Here is a 20,580-nt window from a genome sequence, read left to right as displayed (position 1 = left end):
GTGTAGCTATGTAAGAAGAATTGGATTGTTCCCCATAACAGGATACTGCAGCAAAACCACAATCTGCACAGAAAACCATTGTGTGCTAAAGAGCAATAAAGTGTGCCATTGTTATTGAGGGGGAACAGTGTTTTGTTATTTCTTCTTCCAAGTGTGTCGTAAGTTTTCCTGGCTTTTTGCCATTGTTATTGAAATGCATTGTTGTGCATTTGTTTTAAACATTTTTAAATATAAAAACCAAATGTGCTTAAGAAGCGCTGGAGGACATTTCTTTTGTTCTTCAGAACATGGAGGCATAATAAAGGAGCAGAGTTCTGCTCTGTGTGTGTTGTCTCTGGAAATGAATGGCTGTTTAAAATATTTAATTAGAGTGACCTTCGCCGCCAGTTCTGCACCATTCACAGCTCGCCGAAGCCTTTAAGGTGGAAATAGTCGGTGTCGTAACTCGAATAAATTACAGCGCTGGATGCAGGAACGGTTTCAGTGATGTAGCTGAAATAATCTTCACTTCCTAAAAAGACAGACTCTGACAAATTTGTTTCCAACACCAGTAAAGGAGTTGGTGAAAGTTTTAAGATAAAAAACCCCACCTTGATTCTGAGAACAGTTGTTTTTAAATCATTTTTTAAGAAAGAAATATGCTTTTTCAAACTATTTTAAAATAAACATATTTTCTTAAGTGACCTTTGATATGTTGATCAAAGTTTCTGCCAGCTGCTTAGTTAGGAGGAACTGCAGAAAACAGCATCTTTTAAACATTTTTAGAGGTTTACACCATCACAAACAAACCTATACATTTTACCGAACTTTAACTGGAACTGTTTTGGTCTCCACTTGTGTTTGGTGTGAAAGATCCACACTGCTAAGTGCGGAGGGGTACCTGTCACATATTGGGACTCTTTAAGACCCTGCTCACTCTGTTAGTAAGTGGATTACATCATGAACTTCTTGACATATCAGGAGATTTTAAAATGATGTCTCTTGTTTGGGTCTTTTAGCGGGACAATGATCCAAACAGAAACTTCTGTGCTGAGCTGAAGCGATGATAGAGTAGCAGTTTGACTCTGGACAGTCTACAGCAAAGGATCCGAGTTTCTCAGCTTCCAACTCACTAAAAAAGAAAAAACAAAACAACAATTGGAGCGATTCTGTGACCGTGACAGTCGGTTGAGTAAACGATCATTTCGACAGAGTTGAATAACCTGAGCAGCAACTAATGTGTTGATATGATCTGTTTGTTTTTACTGGTGTTTCTATCTCTTTTAAAACTTGTGAAGTAAAAATGCTTTGTCATCATAATTTTAGGTTTATATTTTCTAAAGAGGATCTATAATTCTGATTATTGATTAATCTTTGCCAATGGTGCCAACCACCTTGTCTGCATTTTTTAATATTTGACTGTTTCGATCCTTTGAGCTGTATCTTAATTTTTATTAGTAGTCCGGCTGCCAATAGTCATTTTTTTCTCTCCAATTTATCTGTTGGCAAATATTTTTAGTCATTTTTAGCTGATTAATTATTTTTCATCCAGAAGCAGTACCTTTATGTATTTACTCATTTTAAGACAAAATCTAATTATTTACATTGCCAAAACATAAAAATAAATTTGTTTTACTTAGAAAAATGCTTTATAAATAGCGGTATAAACTGACATGGCAAACATAAAAATGCTACAAAGTGATTTTTTTTTAATGTATTTGAGATTGAAGTTTAAACGGATAAGAATATTTTGAGTCAAAATTGAACTCAGACAGAAGAAAGTTGCATCCCCATTAAATCCTTTTAGTTGAAATGTAATAATCCCGCTTTAGTCTGACTAGGATTCATTGACTGTAATCTAACGCACAACGGACACGTGTTGAGATAGAAAACCAGCATTTCTATCAATATTCAGGTTCTGGTAGTTCAGCAGATAAATTGAGGTACACTTGATTTCATTATATTCTAATTGAATGAACTTCATAAGCGTCCGGCAAATTCCAGCCCGAGAAGTCAAAGACGACTTTGTTCCGCAGGAGCACTGAGTGTGCTGTATTGTATTTTGCACTCCTTGCGTAATCTGTAATGTGATTCACTTAATCAGGTAATGCAAACTGTCCACTCAGTTTATCTTGTCCTGTTCTGAGCTTCAGAGCTTCTTTTTACAGCTCTATCCACCAGGGATGGTTTGCCAGGGAAGTTTACATTCTGCCCCTCTATCTCTCCCCAGAGGACTGGCCTGATTCTCTTCTTTTTTTTTTTTTTTTTTCTTATTTTCTTTTTTTTTTCTTTTTTCATTGCTGCCTGCTGAAATTGGTTTCTGGTTGTATACTGCGAGGCTGAGCGTTTGAGAGCTGGATCTTCTGATACACTTGGTGTTGGTGTGTGCTGGGAGAAATACAGCTGATGAAATTAAATAAATAACACAAAAGATGGCTGGTCCTCTAAAAATGTCTCAGTGATTTATTTCCCCCACCCCCCATCGTCTTGTTTCTTCACTTCAAATCTTCATTGTGCAAACCAGTGAACCCATTGTGAACTTGATATGATCATAAAAGGTCGCAGCTTTTGACTCCTCTGTTCAGCAACATCGATGGTGTTGACTTCTGCCCTCACCTGAGGTGTCGTTTGTAGCTGGCTCATCGCTCAGCGCTGCAAGGATCAGGGCTTTCTGAGAAAATACTGACACAGTAAAATGCATCTGTGTAGAGAGCAAAACTAGCAAAAAAAAAAAAAAAAAAGGATATGTTTTATACTGGTGCTTGTAAAATATAGCAATAAAACTGTAAAGTTATCTGACGCAGTGATATTTATTGGAAAGTAGGTGTTTAAACAACGTATCAGAGGATTTAATATTATTATTATTGTTGTTATTATTATTCACTTTTACAAAAAAAATTAAACATGTTTCATGATTTACTTACTGAGTATTTTCAGAGACAAACATCAAGACTTTTACTGTAATCATAGCACAAGTAAAGAGTTTCCAGTTAATAAAACATTCATGTTTTTTTTTGCTCTCTGGGAGAAAAATCTGAGTAACACCGCTATTCACAGGGAGAACGTGTAAACATTTATCATTCATCCCGCTGAACTGAATTGGTAAAATTCCCCATTTTGTCACTGGATGAACAAGTTGATCTTTTTCTCCTTAAAGGTTAGCCGTAAGCTAGCAGGGCTCAGTGGCCACATGTCAGATCTCCTCATATATATTTAATCCTTGAAGGGTGCCACAGTTATTTTGTTATATTTTGTTATGTTTGAAATAATGTTTCATATAAAAACAAAGGGCTTCAATAAGGGTGAACTTCTTTAGCAAAGAATCTTTGTGGTTTTCCCTCACTGAGGTTTTCCCTGCACTTTGATAGCCCTTTGTCAAGTCCAGAGGACTCCGAAGCCCTTCACAACACACTCACATGCTGAGAAGTTGTGAAATATTTCAGCAGTTGTCTGACAGCAGTCAAGTCAGCAGTCTTCCCCATGACTGTGTGCGTCATAACGTATCGGTTTTCAGTTGATTTGATCCAATATTCCAAGCCATAATATTCAGAATGAACACAAGCAAACATTTAAGGCGCGTCGCCGTTCGATGAGTCCATTCATTTTACACGAACTGTCGAAAGTAACTTTTTGATGGTAATTTAATCTGTCGAGGTGCGCCTGTTAGCACCTGCGCAGGTAGCCAGAGGCAGCACACATAAAAATAACACAGGATTTATTATATCCTGGTCTCTCCACTATTATCCACTGTTGTTTTTTGGGTACGTTTCACTGTGGTAGCCCACGTATTGGGGACAATAACCGTGCAGCAAATCCACTTGTTAGCGTCTTTATGCTTTGCATCGGGAGTCAGTCATTTAAGCTTAAGTTGAGACCCGTGTTTAGTGCATTTGATCCTTCCTCCGCTCGTCGATTGCATTGAGCGAGCTTGAAGCCGCAACAGGCCACTGAGGCGAAGGGGGCTGCCTCTCTCCAGATTCCTCCCAGCTTCGCTCACTTAGGAAGAAAACCACAGTATTTTCCTCTCTGATGCAACATCTGATCTGTATGCCAGACCGGCCCCGCGTTGATATCCAGACAATATTTCACTCGGAACATTTCAATTTGATGTGGCAGGTAGATCCTTCCCTCCTCCGAGGCTGTTCCGAGCGCCGTAGAGGTGTTTATGTGGGCAGAAAGTTGCGATAAGAAAAACTAGAGAGCTGGCACCGTTTTTTTTTTTTTTTCCCTGGTTGTCTTGTCCTGGTGACGCTACACAGAACGATATTCAGGACGCTTGAAGCCACAGTCACATGTGAGGCTCCTGTTTTGTTTGTTTCCTGCTGCAACATGAGGAGGAGCCGAGGGCTTTCTTGGAATAGACGTTGAGATAACGCGCGCTTTGGTGCTGCGAGAGCAATGCCATGTTGTGACTCCGACAAAGAGAGAAAACCACTTTTTTTTTTTTTTTGCAAATCCACTTCCCCTGTACTCCTCCATGCAGAGTATGGAGCAGATTGTATTGTTTGCACTTGTTCGCTTTCCGCCCCTTCAGACATATTTACTTCTCTTTCTGCTTTTTCTTTCCTTCCCTGCAGAACTAATTCAAGAAACTGTTCAAAATCCCCTTTGAAGTAATTTAATGGAGTGTTTGTATTGATTATGTGCCTCTCCCGCCCCTCCCCTCTCTTCCCTGGCATGCTTTTGATTTATTTATTTATTTATACTTTTTTTTTATATATATATATCCCAGTTTTGGAGTTTATGGCTTCTTCATTATGCTCAGACCTGTAGGAGAGAGAATCACAGGCTGTTTTTCCTCACTGATGCGCTCATATCATTAATTCCCCTCTGACTGTGGCCTGGCCGGAAGCCAGCGAATTCTAAATCTGTAAGCAGTAAATTGTGTGCCGGGGTGGAAAAATCTATTAGATGTTTGAGCATGCCTCGAATTTGAATAGGAGAGAGAAAGACACAGAGAGAAAGAGAGAGAAAGACCACCCCATATCCTGTTACGCTGAATTCTGTAATCAAATTGGACTTTTTCGGATCGCTGTGTTCATCAATTATTTGTGTTATTTTATTTCTGGAATGTCACATAATGTTTTTTTTGTTTTTTTTTTTTTTTTTGCGGCAAACAGAGGTGGGATGAAGGCTGGTGGATGGTTAAACAATAAGAAATACCTCAGAGGAAATAAAGAGCTCCGTCTCTCCATTAGGGAGGGCTGAAACAACAGTTGTGTCTCTCGTCTCTCCATTAGTCAGGTCTGAAGCAACAGAGATGCTATTGATGTGACCTCTGCCAGGCATTTTAAACAGGCAGGCAGCAGTGAGGTGCCTCCACACGACTGACTCATCTGCCTTTTTAAGCAAATTCGTATATTTTTAATGGTTCTACTTAGAAAAAGCTAAAAAAAAAAAAAAAAACCCACACACAGGGATTAGAATAGCAGAATAGGAATGTGCTTTATTGTCTCAGCTGGGAAATTCATGTTAATACTGAAACGTTCAGATTCACATAAAGGTAAACAAAAATATAAGAATAAGATATGCACAGTATTTACAGAATATAACAAATATTCATAGATATTTACATAAAAACAACGGCATCCTTCAAAGGAAGAACTTGAAAAACAGTGCAAATAACTGGAGCCATTATGAGGTTTTATCGGAGCTGATTTAGCAACATTCGCCTTCTTTCCCTTAAACAAATTGCCTGTCTGTTCCAGTTAGTCTGACTCATACTTAAATCTTAGCAAACCAGGAGGTTTTTTTTTTTTTTTTTTCGACTCATTTCTATTTCTGTCTTTTTGGGAAGCCGTTCTCAGTGCTGAGTGTTTTGTACATCTCCCTTGATATGTTTCTTCCTGCATTGCAGCTCCTCGCAGATAGATATGAATGATTCTGTCTTAGTCAGTAAGCACTCGAGACATCACAGATTGTACAGTTAATAACTCTGCATATTTTATGAGATTGCCAGTCCATCTGCTTTGTGAATCCATTTTAACTGCGGCATTAAGCCGCTTTTTGTTTCTTTCCCTTTTCGCTACTGGCTGTAGCGAGCCTCCGATCAGATAAGTCAGGGCTGCAGAGGGTGCAAATGTAACGCAGGTGTTTACAAAGTCAATATGCGGCTAGTTTTTTATCGATTTGATGCTGCTGGAGGATGTATTTTAAAATGTGCCGCAGTGCAACTATCTCGAGCGTCAGAAGGAGATTCTGGGAACAAGGTTACGTCCGCCATAGCTGTGTTACTGCTGCAAGTCAGAGAGTCTGTGGATTTCCTGAGAAACTTGGCAAACTACTGCTATTGATATAATTAGCTGCTAAGAATGCAGAACATTTCATGCCTTCAAACGCTGCAGTGACGCTTTCATTCAGGGGTTTTACAGAACAGTGTTTCGCTGTTGATGTAATGGGATACAAACAAACAGATGTTGTGGATGAAGTCCAAAGAATTTGCAAATCACCGCAGCTCTAACTTCTGATGCGCGGGGCGGCCATGTTGGATTTTTACACCCTGGAGCAGATTTTCCAAGCCCAAATCTAAAGCGATGGAAATGAGATTTGTGTCAAAAGATAATAAATATAAAAAAAAACAATGCAGAAGAATCAATTTTGAAAAGTGAACGCGTTTTTCTGTTTTACAGTAGTAGATTGAAAATACACAGAGAAATCAGTTTTATTCTCGCTATGCTAGCCTTGCTAAATACTAGATTAGCATGCTAAAGGTGTCAAAAGTCAGTTTTATAATAATTTTATCTTTGTTTTAAAATAATAGGAAATGTCTTTGGTGTGACATCACCTCTGCTGCTAACACTGATTAATAATATTAATAATTAATGACCACACACAGCAGGAAGGTTACGAATATATATTTTAAAAAATCTTGGATCATTTCTACTTTGCAGAGAAATCTTTCTGCACCTTTGGCGACAAACGGGAAACAAAACATGTCAGCTGATGCCTCATCTTAGCACAACTCAGGAAAAACACATTTATTATAAAAAGTCTACAATAAAATAAGTGCATGGACTATATATGTTTCTAGCTTTTATGACTTCTTTGTAATTCTGTTTACATTGAAAGCCATTTTGTTGCCTTTATATAACTAAATTATTTACCTTGATACTGAACAATATTAGCACAGACGCGTCTATTTCTGGTTAAATTAGATAAGCATGATTTACATTATTGAGTTATGCCTTGGAGACGCCAGTGAACTTGTATCTAATTGAATCTTCATGTCAATGATAGAAAGATTTTCCTACCAAAGCTTCTCTGTTGTGCTTTTCTTTGCATTATGTTTGGATGTAATAATTGAAAGGCACGTTAATTCGTTAAAAATCCACCTCACTGCCCAACTGATCCAGTCCGGTTTTCCTGCATTAGACTGCACTCAAGCTAAAAGCCAAACTGCTCATGTACACAGTAATAAACAGTAAATTAAACGCATTTATTTTTCCTACACCGGTTCATATTTGTGCCATGATATATAGGTTATCTCTCCAATATTTACACCATTTCGCTCCTAATCAGTAAATAATGGCAGCGTACAGACAGAGAGGCAGCCTGTCAGCTGTAGTAAACACTATAAATGGAGAACTTTTAGCCTGGGATTGTTTCCCAGCACAGAGGTACTGCATTTTTCCCACATTGAGAGGTAATTGTAATGGAGGCTTTGATAGATTCCAGACGTTTTGGTGTGTTTCTGTGCGAGTTTCCCCCCGTGTGTTTATATCTGCACGCTCACACACACACTTACTTGGATCCATAACTGCTCTTAATGTGTTTGATGAAGCCAAAGACGTACAAATGATGTAATTTGTATTTAGAAGACATCTTGGTGCAGTTGCTTTAATGCATTTAGGTTTTCTTTGATCCATCGACTGCCAGAGGAGTTGGACAGAGAGTCCTCGGTGCAAACAATAGATCATTGATGCTCCTCCGTGCTCTCTCTCTCTCTCTCTCTCTCTCTCTCAACCTGTCAGTCTGCTTCCTTGTTATGTGGTGGCCTGAGGAGCACTTGGTAAAATGAGAAGGATTCAGTCTGATTTTTCTCTTTCTCTCTCTCTATCTTTCTGATTTTCCTGTAACTCAGTGAAGAAGCAGTTGTTTCTTTCAGCGTGTCAGACAGGATTATTTAAATTTAACAACGGCTCAGCCACAGATTCATATCGTTCAGGTATAAATAGAAATGTATATATATATATATATATATATATATATATATATATATATATATATATATATATATATATATTGCTCTGAATAAATAGTCATTGTGAAAAAAGGCACTGTCATTTGCAAATAATTTCCAATATTTCGGTTAGATTTTTAAGCCGGAGCAACATGCTAACGTCTCAGTTGCCTCGCAAAAGTGTTCATATGACTTGATTTTTCAAATTTGATCACTTTTCACAAACTTTAATTTATTTTATCTTGAGAAAGCAAATAGGTGCACATTTTTTTAGAGATATGCTTGCCACACTTTTCAGATTTTTAATCGTTAAAATTTTGCTTAAAAATACACCTTTTGTTTCCAAAATTGCATTTAACCGCAGTATCATAACATTCGATAATAATATCATATTTTCATGTTTTTCTTATATTCTGCAGCTCTAATGAGCCTCCCGACTAAAAAGTGCAATTAACCCAAGATATTCTAGCATTCAGAGTATCGGATTTGCTGCTGCCCCGTTTGTTTTGGTCTGTCAAACAGAATCCCGACCGGCGTCGTTGAAGCTTGTGGTTTTGACGTGACTGAATATGAGACGGATCATGAATGTGTTTGCAAGGCACTGGAACGCCGCTAAAAGCTGCTTCACAAACACAAGCGTTTTCCCGACCGTGACTCACTGAATCAGTTTTTTGTTGCTAGCAACACAATAAACCCGACCAATAAGAGGGGTTTTTGCATGAATGACTCGTGCATATAAACTTGTTATCTCAGCTGGCAGTTATTCTCCACTGAACTCCTTATCTTTCCCATGCAAAGAGAGACGAGCGGCAACAGTCCCTGCATGAGCGTGTGTGTTTGCCGTGTGTGTTTCTGCGTGTGTTTGCTGTGTTACAGTGATTACAGCTCTGTTAGCACAGCGGCGGGTGGAGGTTCGCCACATCAGAGGTCATATTTTGTAATCAGGAATGAACGTTTTTTTTTTTTTCTTTTTTCTAAAGTCTATCTACCTGCAGTTTGTCAGAAATTACCTGCTTGTTTAATGTGTCGCCTCAAATAGTCAGCAGCGTCGTGGAAAAGTGCTTGTGCTGGACTCGACTTCAAATGAAGATCGTTAGCGATGGCGGAGGGAAAACGGATTCTTTCTCTCTTTGTGGTGCCGTGAGAATGTATAATCACGACTAATTGCAAGCGAAAAGAAAAGGAAAAAAAAATCGACAGATTGCATTTCAGGGGTTTGCTTTTGTGTCTGCCGCACATAAATAAGGAATCTGAACAGATGGTGGTGTTTTTAATGACATATTGCTATCTGTAAAGTCTGCCTTGAAGCCTCAGACTGAAATGTCTCCCCTTGGGGAGCCGACTAGTTGTCTGCTGATAATGTCACTCTTTTCTTTACTGCCGCATCCTCCAGTCAAATAAGTGCTATGTTAATACAAGCATGTAATTAACGAAGAAAGTGTAGGTTTATTGTAGAAACAGAATGTTTTCACGTTAGAAACGCAACGTTCAGCCTTCCTGTATTTGATATTGATGTCTGTTTGCAGAATTTGGCAGAGAAACGCAGAAATGTCAGGCCTAAAAATAATCTACATGTCTGAAGTCATGTCTTTAAAAAAAGAGAAGGGGAAAAAAAGTCAGAAATACCTGACACAGGATCTGAGAGATTGATCAGTTGATCTTCTGCATGCCCAGTTTACAGCTCATAGCTCTGTGGGAATTAGCTTTGTGGTGCTAAAATGGTGTTTTATGCAAGTCAAACGGTGTCATTTCTGTTGTTTCTCACAGATTTGACAAAAGAAACCTGAAGAAGTTGCATCTTTGTTGGAGATGCACTGATTGTCGTTTCTCTGGTTGATACCCAGTTTCATTTGTGCTCCGACATGCAGATTCTAATTTCGACTCATTTTCTGTCATAGTGGCTATAAGACCTATCAGAGGACATGCTTCAGGGTCTTTTCCAGGGGAAATAAAGGAAATTACAAGACAGTCACATCATCATAAATACTCAATATCTGGGAGATTGATTGGTGTGTCTGTGCTTTATGTAATAAAAGAATCAAAGTTGAGCTTAAACAAAACAAGTTACGCTCTATTCTCTAAACTTTTCCAAAAGCAAAGCCTGTTTTTTCTTCCTTGTTACTGTTTTACCGTTGGGAAACATGGCTGTCCCAAATAGCCTCCAGAAATGTTCTTTTGTATCCCCCCCTCCACCCACCACACTCTTTTTTTCCTCTTTCCTTCATTCTTTTGAAAACACATTAAATCATGTTTCCTATTACACCGAATACGCCCTGAGAAATACGTCTGAGTTGATAATGAGGGACCCTTCTTTGAGGAAATACACACAGCAACTTTGATCTAGAATGGCATGTAATTCCTTGCCTGACCCAATTCCCAATCTCCTGATAAGATGTTTTTTTTGCCCCCCTCCTGTCTCCCTCCTTTGCTCCAGCCTTCCTGTAGAACTCACTTCTTAAATGGGAACTTGTCCCATTAAAGATACATTTAAAGACTAACATGCCATCCATTTCACTCTGCAAGAGAGGGGTTTGAAAACGCTGTATATTGCAGCCTGAGCCAAAGAGACTCCTGGCGTATATTCCTCCTTCTCCCTCTGTCACCGGCAGCATCAGAGGACCCTGATCCCAGCTGCTCAGTCGAGTCTGAGCTGGACAAATGAGCGAGGCCGTCGATGGCAGATAGCGCATCCTCACCTGAGTCGAGCAGGATTTCAGACCTGCTCAAGCAGAGACACAGAGGAGCATTATTAGTTGTTTGTTTGGTCTGAACGCAGCTGTATATCTGCAACCAAAAGACAGTTGATTAAATTTGCTCCCTGTGGTATTTGCACATTCTGTTCTGTTTCTCTTCTTCTTCTTCTTTTTCTTCCGGCTCTCAGAATCGACTGAGCTATAAGTGGATTGACCCCCAAAACCCAGCAGAAGTCTTTCATTAGTCACGATGTAGCAGGAGACCAGACGGCAAACAGCGTTTAGGGCCAATCCATCAACGCACAAAAGCAGATTGACAAGACACAAACATGTCCCGGTCTAACACGGCAGTAGCTGCAGCTTTCAAAGGGATGATGCAGGAGGTTTTTATAGCGATGGTCCTGATGAAAAGTTATAGGCGGTTAATATCTCGCTCGAGCTCACGTGGAGTAATGAGGATCATTTTCAGCAACTGCGTCATAATTAAGTGTTTTCCAGAAATCGCGACACTAAGCTACTGTAGGCATGGACCTATTTACTGGTATTGCAGCATTTTAAAAGGCTGTGGTTTCAAACGTGGTGAAATTTACCACCACAGCGTTCCTGTGGTTTAAATTACTATTCATTTTGTTAAAAAAAAAAGAGAAAAAAAAGTTGTTTCAACTCTTTCCAGATGAAAACTTGAAAAAAAAAAGTTTTTCATCGTAGTTAAAGGCTTTCTGAGTAATTTATTTCTTTGGTTTTTGTCATTGACAGATCAAATTGGATATAATTTTAGGTGGGGTGAGTTAGGAAAATAGCCGAAGGGACATGATGGGTGTGAAACCAAAGAGATTACACTTCACAGACACAAAATCTTAGAGTGTTCTTGGTCTAGTTTCTACTGGAAATATGCTAGTGCACTTTAAATAAAGTATTTACAAGTATCTTTTTAGCACGAGATAGAAACTTTTTTAAGTCAACAATTCCTCAATATTGATGAAAATGTTGTAGCTATAAGTGAAATAATCTGGAACAAAGCATTTTTCCCATATTATAAATTAAAATGTTTTGTCCCACTGGCAGATTATTTCACTTCTAACTAGCACTATTTCATCAATATTGTAACCATGTTGGTATCATTTCAGCTGTACTAATTAAAGTTGGATTCAGTTTGCAGGATTACGACTATTTGTTTCTTTAAATGTGAATAACTAATTTTAAATAATTCAGATAATCTACATATTTACTTAAATTGTTTGCGTAAATAACGTGACATCTTGATATTTTCAATTGTGACACGGTGAAAATCTCAGTCCAGCTTATAAAAATCTTGCCTAACCATTATCAAGAAGCCGATAATAACTTTTTTATTACATTACTTTCATATCATATAGCTAGTCTAGCACACAATTTCACAGGTCAGCTTCATTTTCTTTGTAAATAATTATGGCTTGTAAGTCCACTTTCCTCTTAAGCTAACAGTTAGCTTCACGCTCCGCTTCCAGCCTGTCTGGATCTATGCTAAGTAAAGACGCCAAGAGAGTTATCAGGTGTGATTTTACCTTTTAACAAATACTCACTTCACAAAAATCCTCAACTATTCCCTCAAGTTAACGTCTTCTTGACTGTGATCATTCTGGGAAGCAGCAGAGTCGTTTTGTTTCTGGCACAAAGAGACTCTCTGGAGCTCATTTGTCACAAAGCTCCTGTTTTTTTTTTTTTCTTTCTTCTTCTTCTTCCCCTTTTCTATACTCAAAAGGACCAATTTGGGTTTTTGACAAGGAAGCCCTCTGAATAATTCCTTCATGTATTACAGGGCCTATTAAATGCAAACTTTTCAATCTGGCAATCAATAAAGCAGGCAGCTTTTCCTGGCCCGCTGCCAGGCACATTAGAGCTGCAAGCAATGGTTGCTTGGGAGCTGAGCCTGCTCAGGGGAAAGAATGTTTAATGTAATAGAATCACATAAATCAACCAGAGGAAAGCGCTTGTGTTGTTTTTGTCTCTTCTCCGCTCTTGTTTATCTGACTTTTATTGTAGGGGTGGGTGTGTTTTTGGAAATGTTGGCTCCCCTCACCCCCGCCGCCGCCCCCTTTCAGCTAACATAGTCAACATTAAAAACATCTGGGTTGAAGCTGAAATGTGGGAATTTACATTTCTCTCCTGTATTTAATGAGCAGGAGTACAGCCCCGCGTTAGGGTCCTTAATCCTCCTGCTTCACAGTTGAATTAATCGAGGTGAAAATTATATAAACTGTTCCCTGTTTTTTCCCCTCGCCCCACCCTGCTGAAATGAATGAGACACTTTTGTGTATGCTATAATTAAGAACAGGAGCCAGCATGCATGGAGGAGTGTTTCTCGCCCGTTTTGCTCTCTGTTCTTTTGCCGTTCCACTGCAGCGTTTACCTTCTGAGGGAACGCGACTCTCGTGGAACAACTAGGCAGATGAACGTGGAAAACCTCTTTTTCTCTCAGCCTCACCGGTTATGTCATATCTCAAAGTGGATGAGATCAGTTCTGAATTCCCAGCCACGTCCTGAAGCGGACGGCGGCTCTCAGCTGACCGCGTGTGAGCGCTGAGCGCTCAGCCACATTTAAAAACAAAACATGTCACCGCGTCTCCCTCGGGTCCCACCTTCAGACAAAACCCGCCTCCAGGTTGTTTGGCTCCTCGACTCGTCGCTTACATTTCGTTTCTTTTTTTTTTTTCCCCCCCACTAGTTGAAAACATGAGAGTTCTCGCCGGACACTAAGAGTCGGTGAACATTTCAAGGATGGTGGAGAGAAATGAGGAATGTTTGGAACATTGTGTGTTTATGTAAAGAGAAGTGGAACATGCTGCCTGAGAAGTTCATGGGAAAATTTGTATAACCGAAATGAGTCGCGGCTCGTAGTAGTGTGGAAAAAGATTTTTATACGACCGCTTGGCGTTCGCTGAACAATTAGGGGCCCCGGTAACCATTACATTACGACCTCAAGAAGGTAGTGCGGTGACTAAGCTGCCACAAGCATGTTCTGTCATTAGTGCAGCGTCATTGACAACCCAGCACAGAGGTTTAAAAAGCTTGAATATTGATCATTAATATATTTTAGGAGGATTGTCTCACGCTGGAATGTCAGGAAACAATATTTACTCAGAGAGTTGAAATGATATCTTAAGGAATTTTCCCACCCATTTATCCTTGAAGGGTTGTGTGTGGACCTGGTGCTCTGCAGCACCCTGCACCATTATTAATACTCTGAGAAAAGTCGTTCAGAAAAATGAATTAATTTCATGGGTTTTTTTCCCAGTGGGAATTTTAGAAGATCCGACTTTTAATCTGAGATTTTCTTTTTTTTAAAATCAGGACAAAAAAGACCCACAAAATGTTACTGAAGTATTTTTTTAAAATTTATTTTAAATTTACACTTCACTTGTTAAAACTAGAATTGAGTCATCCGTAACGTTACTTAGATATTCTGTTTTTCTGGGAACCATTGATGTTACGCACTACTGAAACCTGGAAAGACAAGAGAACATAGCTGGATAATGCAGATTATGACACCAAAACTACATCTATAGATATTGTGAAGTATTTTTGTAAATTAGAAGACAACTGAGGAGGATGACAAACCACTTGAGTCACATCTTTAAGGAGCACACAGGTGATGCATTCAAGTTCTGTTTACTCTCCTCTGGTTTCCAGAGCTCAAAGCACTTTGCGGATCACCCCGTTGGTGCTGAAGAAGTTTTTTTATTTTTTTTATTTTTAATGTAAGTCAGCTTTTTCTGACCAATATCAATTTCCAGTTTTCTTTGAGGTCGGATCTGCCAATTCTGACTTTGACAGACTCAGATTTTCTGAAGAACCGTCTTCGTAGAGATGAACTGCTGCCTGATCAGACTGATGGTTGATGAAGTGAGTTCTTAGCTTGGGATGCTTTTAATGAACGTGAAAGTAATTATTTTGTATTTAAAGCCAATCAAGGGTAAATTAGCCAATTCTGAAATATGTCTGATTGACCAACGCACCAGTGGCTTTAAGAAAAATTGCTTTATTTCTAAGATTATTTTTGTCTTGTTCAATTAAAAAAAAAAAAAAAATTAAAACGAGTGAAAAAACAGCTGAAATCCAAGAAAAAACAAAAAAACATTAAACACAATCAGAATCCGGAGAAACAGCTGATCAGATTACAACACAGTCTGACTCCTTGGAGTAAACACATGATGAAGCAGAGACTGACATCACTCTCATACAGCAATAAAACACAGTAATAAACTTCTTCCCACTTGTGGGACATTTTAGCTGTTTGAATTTGCGGCTGATAAATGTTTTATGGAGCTACGAAAAGTTACGTTTCGATGTCGGTCTGAATTTGTCGTGCAGCTTCGTGGACGGCCTCTGAAGGGCAGGGCGTGTGCTATTGGGAGCACAGCTTGCTGTTGATATAATGAGCAGGGGAAGAGGCGACGCAGCGCGTGTGACTGATGCGATGTCGCTGACTGATGGCCCTCTGAGTCATTTGCAAACACAATATGCTATTTTATGCAGATCCATTAAACAAATCTGAAATATTATTCCAGTTTTGCTCGGTCTGAACAGAACAAACCCGCAGCCCTTTTTTTTTTGTGTTTGTGTAATCACGTCGCTTTGTTTCACTACAGAGCGCCACTGATTTATCGACGCTGCGCCCGCTCGCCGTGATTAATGCATTTCTGTTTACTGCGCTGGCTAGGTCGCAATTAGAGAAATGTTCCAGCACATTTTGTTTCATCCAAGACTGTGTAGTCATTCACAGATTGGATGAGCAGTGAATCATACAAATATGCTAAATTGTTTTATGTAATTCTGCTCCAGTTGCCCACAGATCTTGCTCCTCTTTGGTGTCGCCGGCGAACGCCTTTGCCCTGCTTTTTAAAAATTTACTTAGTTATTTATTTCGGTTTGGTCAGGTTTCAATAACACGAAACCAGTCGTCGGACCGGAGCTGCTTGTATTTCCCTTCCCCTCGCCTCTGTCATTGAAAAGTGAGAAAGAGAAGAAAAGGTTGAATCGGAGATGTGTTATATATTATGAGAAGAGACTAAATGGAAACAGGGTAACCTCAGAGATCAATACGGAGCACGAAGAAGAGAGCCGGGAGGACAGAGGAAGAATACCAATCAAGATCTGCCCCCTACTTTTTCTTTTCTTTTTTTTTTCTTTTTTGCTTCAATTTCTCCCCACGGATGAAAAGCTGTCGTTAAAGCTTGTATTTCGTAGCTACTATAAAGGACTGAGAAGTATTTGGCTCCTAAAAGATTTCTTTTCTTCCACCTCTTCAATGGCTCAGATAATCAATTTTTAATATAAGACAAGATAAGCTGAGTAGATAATAAAATTTGTTGTATTTTAAAATGTTGATTTTATTTATCACGGAGGAAAAAGCTTTCCAAAGAAACCTCACCCTGTGTGGAAAGGTAATTACTGCCACTAGTAATTACTCATAAAAATTTTACGAGCCACATCCAGGCCTGATTACTGCTAACGGAGTAGACTCAGTAAGTCATTTTAATAGTACCTGTCTGACAACATGAAGTAGGCTAAAAAAAAAAGAGAAGAAAATCTCAAACACCAACACATTATGTCCCAATATAAAGAAATTTATGGTTCGGGACTCCAGTAAACCCCAGTGATGCTGAATATCCACTAATAAAAAAATGATGAAAACTTCCCAGTAGCGTCTGACCTACCAAATATAACTCAAAGGGTGCATGATATTACTCCATAAGGCTATAAAAGAACCCAGAACATCATCTGCATGTCACACTTAGCGTCAGTGATCATGACTCAGTGAGTAGTTTGGCTAATATCAAAATTCCCCGACTCCTGCATCTAAACATGTTGATTTGAAAAAAGTGTTCAGCGAGCTGATGAGACAAAAGTTAAACTTAAAAAAAAACAAACTTAAAACTTAAACTGACACATAAGCAGTCAAGCACGGTGGTGGTAGTGTGATGCCCTGGTGCTTCAGGAACCACTGATTAACCCTAATGAGCCAAAGGTCACCTTCTAGTCCTCTTTTCATTGGCAGAAAGACAAAAAAAGTCCCACTTTGAAATGGCCTAGTCAAAGTATGTACTTAAATTCAATTAACATCCCACAGCGTGACATCCCAGCCTTTTGTGGCTGGGAAATAAAAAACAAAAAAATTCAGAAAAGAGTGTGGGTCAAATTTCCTCCACGGTGATGTAAGAGAGTCGATGCCAGTTGCTGCTGCCAAGCGGTTATTAAGCTCGGGGTAGGGGGCAATTACTATTTCACATTGGTTTGGGTAGCTATTTTCCCTAAATAAAATCATTATACAGCTGCTTATTAAAATATAGAAGGTTATTTTTGCCTGATATAAAAATCAGATTAATGGTCGGAAACATTTAAGTGCGACTGAAACAAGAAGAGAGTCTGTACGGGGGTAAATACTTTTAACAGTCCCGTAAGAGTCCAATATGAAAGTGACATTATTGGCCGCGAGTTTTACATCACCCCGCTGTTTCTCTCCAGCAACATTAAAAGCAGCAGGGGGAATCCAGTAAATTCCTTGGCCGAGCAGATAATGTGGAAATGTTGACAACAGCAAAAATTGAGCCGAATGAGTGATTTAAGGACTACGGCGGGTGACAGGGAGCATGAGAGAAACGGTTTTTCAGCTTTTTCCCGCTCGTGTGCGCCGGGGTGATCTTGTCAGGGCTTGTGGACAGTGGGAATATTTTTAAATATAAAATGACACAGCTTACTTGAATCACGTTGGATTTTTTTCCCTTTTTTTTTCTTTTATAATTTACCATCAGGGATTCGCTTTTAAATGTTAGCAGCTCTCATAACCTGTAGTTTTTTTTTTGTTTGTTTTTTGTAGCAGAAGTTTTAAAGCAGGTGACACGGAGGAGCAGATAAACTCTCTTTAAATATTCCGGCTCTGAAATGTAATGATATCAGTGGTGTTTTATCTAATCATCCAGTGTGGCGTTTCATTCGGCCGGGCTGCTGTTTTAACCCCGACTAATGGGCTTCATGTCGCATTTCTGAGGTTTTGATTATGATGATGTGATTCGTCATGCTTGTTATGAAAGAGAAATTCTTCCTTTGGTGTAATTAGCAAAAAAAAATAATAATAATAATATCATTGAATCCTCTCCGGTGTCGTCTACCGTCGGAGCATGTTCTCATTATTTCCACTCCTGTTGCACCATGACTGCAGTCACTTAATCAGAGGAGGAGCTGGCTGGCTCGAATGTTTCCCACATCAAGCATTAGATCCATCTTGTGTGGTTAAATATTATTTTTTGCCATATTTATGATCCAGATTTGGGCACACGTGTTGCAGCCAGCAGCTTTATACTACGCTGGAGTATAAAGCTGAGATCCTTATTTTTAGAGCGTCTCTTGACAGCAGCCGTAGCTAATGGCTTTACCAGGCTGAGGTGGACTGCTGCCCTGTCGCTTACAGACAGGGAAATATTTTCATCTGAATATGTCTCTGCAGAAACGGGATCTAAGTGAACACTTAAATACACCCTCCGTTCAACATAAACAATAGATGGATAGATGGAACCCATTAACAACAGTTTTATAATGCAGCACATTTTTAACATCTATTATTTTGTTTTATTTATATAAACTTCGGTGAGTAATTCAGCTGTTTAGTTTAAAATAACTTTGTGAATAATGACTATGCTCCTTCCAAGTCTCTTTAATAACAAAACAAACTGTATTATAATGTGTGACCCGACGTTTGAGGGAAATTTCCCAACATCTGCCCCAAACGCATAAATCCAGCTCCAGCTTAAAGAAACAGACTTGTGTGTGTGTGTCTTTGGCATCAAGTTCATTTTTTACTATCTGAAAGAATTTTGATAAAAAAAAAAAAAAAAAAAAAAACAATATTTCCCTCAGGACCTTCTTTTAGGCACATTCACATCTCTCTAAGTCCTCTTCTCATAAAACCAGATCAGCTTTAATTGGTCACCTGATTGATCACCAATATTTAGCCGCTAACTCAGTTAGCTAACTTAGCTAGCTTGTCATTATGTTCTCCCAATTTCAAACGAGCAGAAATCATAGAAATGCCTTTGTGAGGAAGACAAGAGTCTGGATTACAGAAGAAACCTTTCAAGTTGAGAAGGAGTGTGTCGGCGGGACGATGGGTTTTAGATTCTTGTAAGAAAATATGTCGACATTGAGGGCAGAGGGTTCATCTGTTGGAAAAAAGAATAAAAACTTTAAGGAGAAATCAAACCTTTTAAGACAAACAGAAGGGAGAGAATGATGTTGCAGAAAGAAAGTTGTACATTTCATCATGTTTCACATTAAAGCTTGCATTTGTTTTGCATTTCCTCTCTGTGATGGATTTCCAAGCGTATTATTAACAACTTTAAGGTCTCTCCGAGTTGATTTTTAGTCTTTTGCAGAGATCAAAGACTGCCTGGGGGTCAGGAAATCTCTGCAATCAAATGGAGCAATATGTTGCTTTAACCCATTCAGACCCAGCACTAAAAAAAAATACTTGCGTCCTAACAATGAGTGATGCTCATGTTGCATTGGACATTGCATCTCTTCATGTTTAAATGTGTTCAGGAATTGTGCCTGTTCTCATTTTGCTTCCTCCTTTCCTTTACATTTTTTGGTAAATGCAGCCCAATATTTTGAAAATTGTAGCTGGTTTTATTCCTACTGGCTAATGTTGTTAGAGGAATATTTCTGCTTTCTTCCTGTCATCAGAGGTTAAGCAGCTTAAATGTGAAGTTGGAGTCTAGTCGCTGGTGTAAAACAGTAGCTGTATCCACATCTTAGCTGTGAAAGTTTGCCTTTTTCTCCTTTTAGTTTCAGCAACCAGCATGTGTCAGTGACACGCGGCTCATCCGAGGCGCGTTCGTAAAATCAGCCCCATCTTGTCATCTCAGGACGCAGCGGGACTCATCTGTGGCTTTCTCACATCCTGATTGCATTATTATAATTCACTTTACTTGGGTAATCCATAAGTAAGAAATGTCTGCACCTAAACAAAGTTCTGCTTAGAGACAAACAAGATGGCAACTACGCCACACCGGACCCAGCGACCGTGTTGATCGCTCGCATCGCGTTGAAAACCCGTTACATAGATATCACGTTTTAAATTTGTACATTTTCTGAGCCGTTTAAAGTCTCTGGGGAGTTTGTGTTGCGTTCTGCGGCTTCCTGTTTCTCCTTGAGTGTAAATATGGCTCATATTTACAACTGAAAATATCTGCTATATGTGGAAAGAGTTGCTAGGCTCTTTTCACCTAGCAACTGTATTTATCTTGCCACCACTTACAGTGAGCAGAATTTGCTTATTGTTGGATATCTGCAGTAAACAGGGGCACCTCGAGGTCACGAGCCATGAGACCCAGTCTGCATGCCAGCTGGTTGTTTGGCAGAGATCCCAGGCGCTTCGGGTTCCAGCGTCACAAACTTAAACATGCGAGGTTTTTCTAAATGCTGCCGGGAGTTTTAACTCGGTGCTTTACGCCGATGTGACAGATCTGCCTCCAACCTGAAATGGGTCATCAGTGGGTCTTTCACCAGCACAACGCTGCCAAATCGACACAAATGGTTCACCGGACGCAAGATATCTGAACTCTGCAGAAAACCTGTGAAGATTGTGGAAAGATTGTGATACCGATGATCCTCTAAGAAGCAATTGTTGCTGAAAGCAGGAGTTTTTACTCTTTTTTTAAAATTATTTTTAGATTAGTTTTCAAGGTGAGAACT

The 20,580-nt window shown here is 39.2% G+C and overlaps 1 protein-coding gene across 1 annotated transcript in view; it reads left to right on the top strand.

Moving 5' to 3' along the window:
* The window catches only part of arid5b (AT-rich interaction domain 5B), a 103,242-nt gene that overhangs the window by 16,957 nt on the left and 65,705 nt on the right, over positions 1-20,580 (top strand). The gene's annotated exons all lie outside the window — the stretch shown is intronic.

This window comes from Poecilia mexicana, unplaced genomic scaffold, assembly GCF_051168715.1.
Source record: "Poecilia mexicana isolate PSO_F unplaced genomic scaffold, ASM5116871v1 scaffold_15, whole genome shotgun sequence".
NCBI lineage: Eukaryota > Metazoa > Chordata > Actinopteri > Cyprinodontiformes > Poeciliidae > Poecilia > Poecilia mexicana.
Note: the sequence above shows the minus strand (reverse complement) of the source record. Positions and strands in the feature narration are given on the sequence as shown.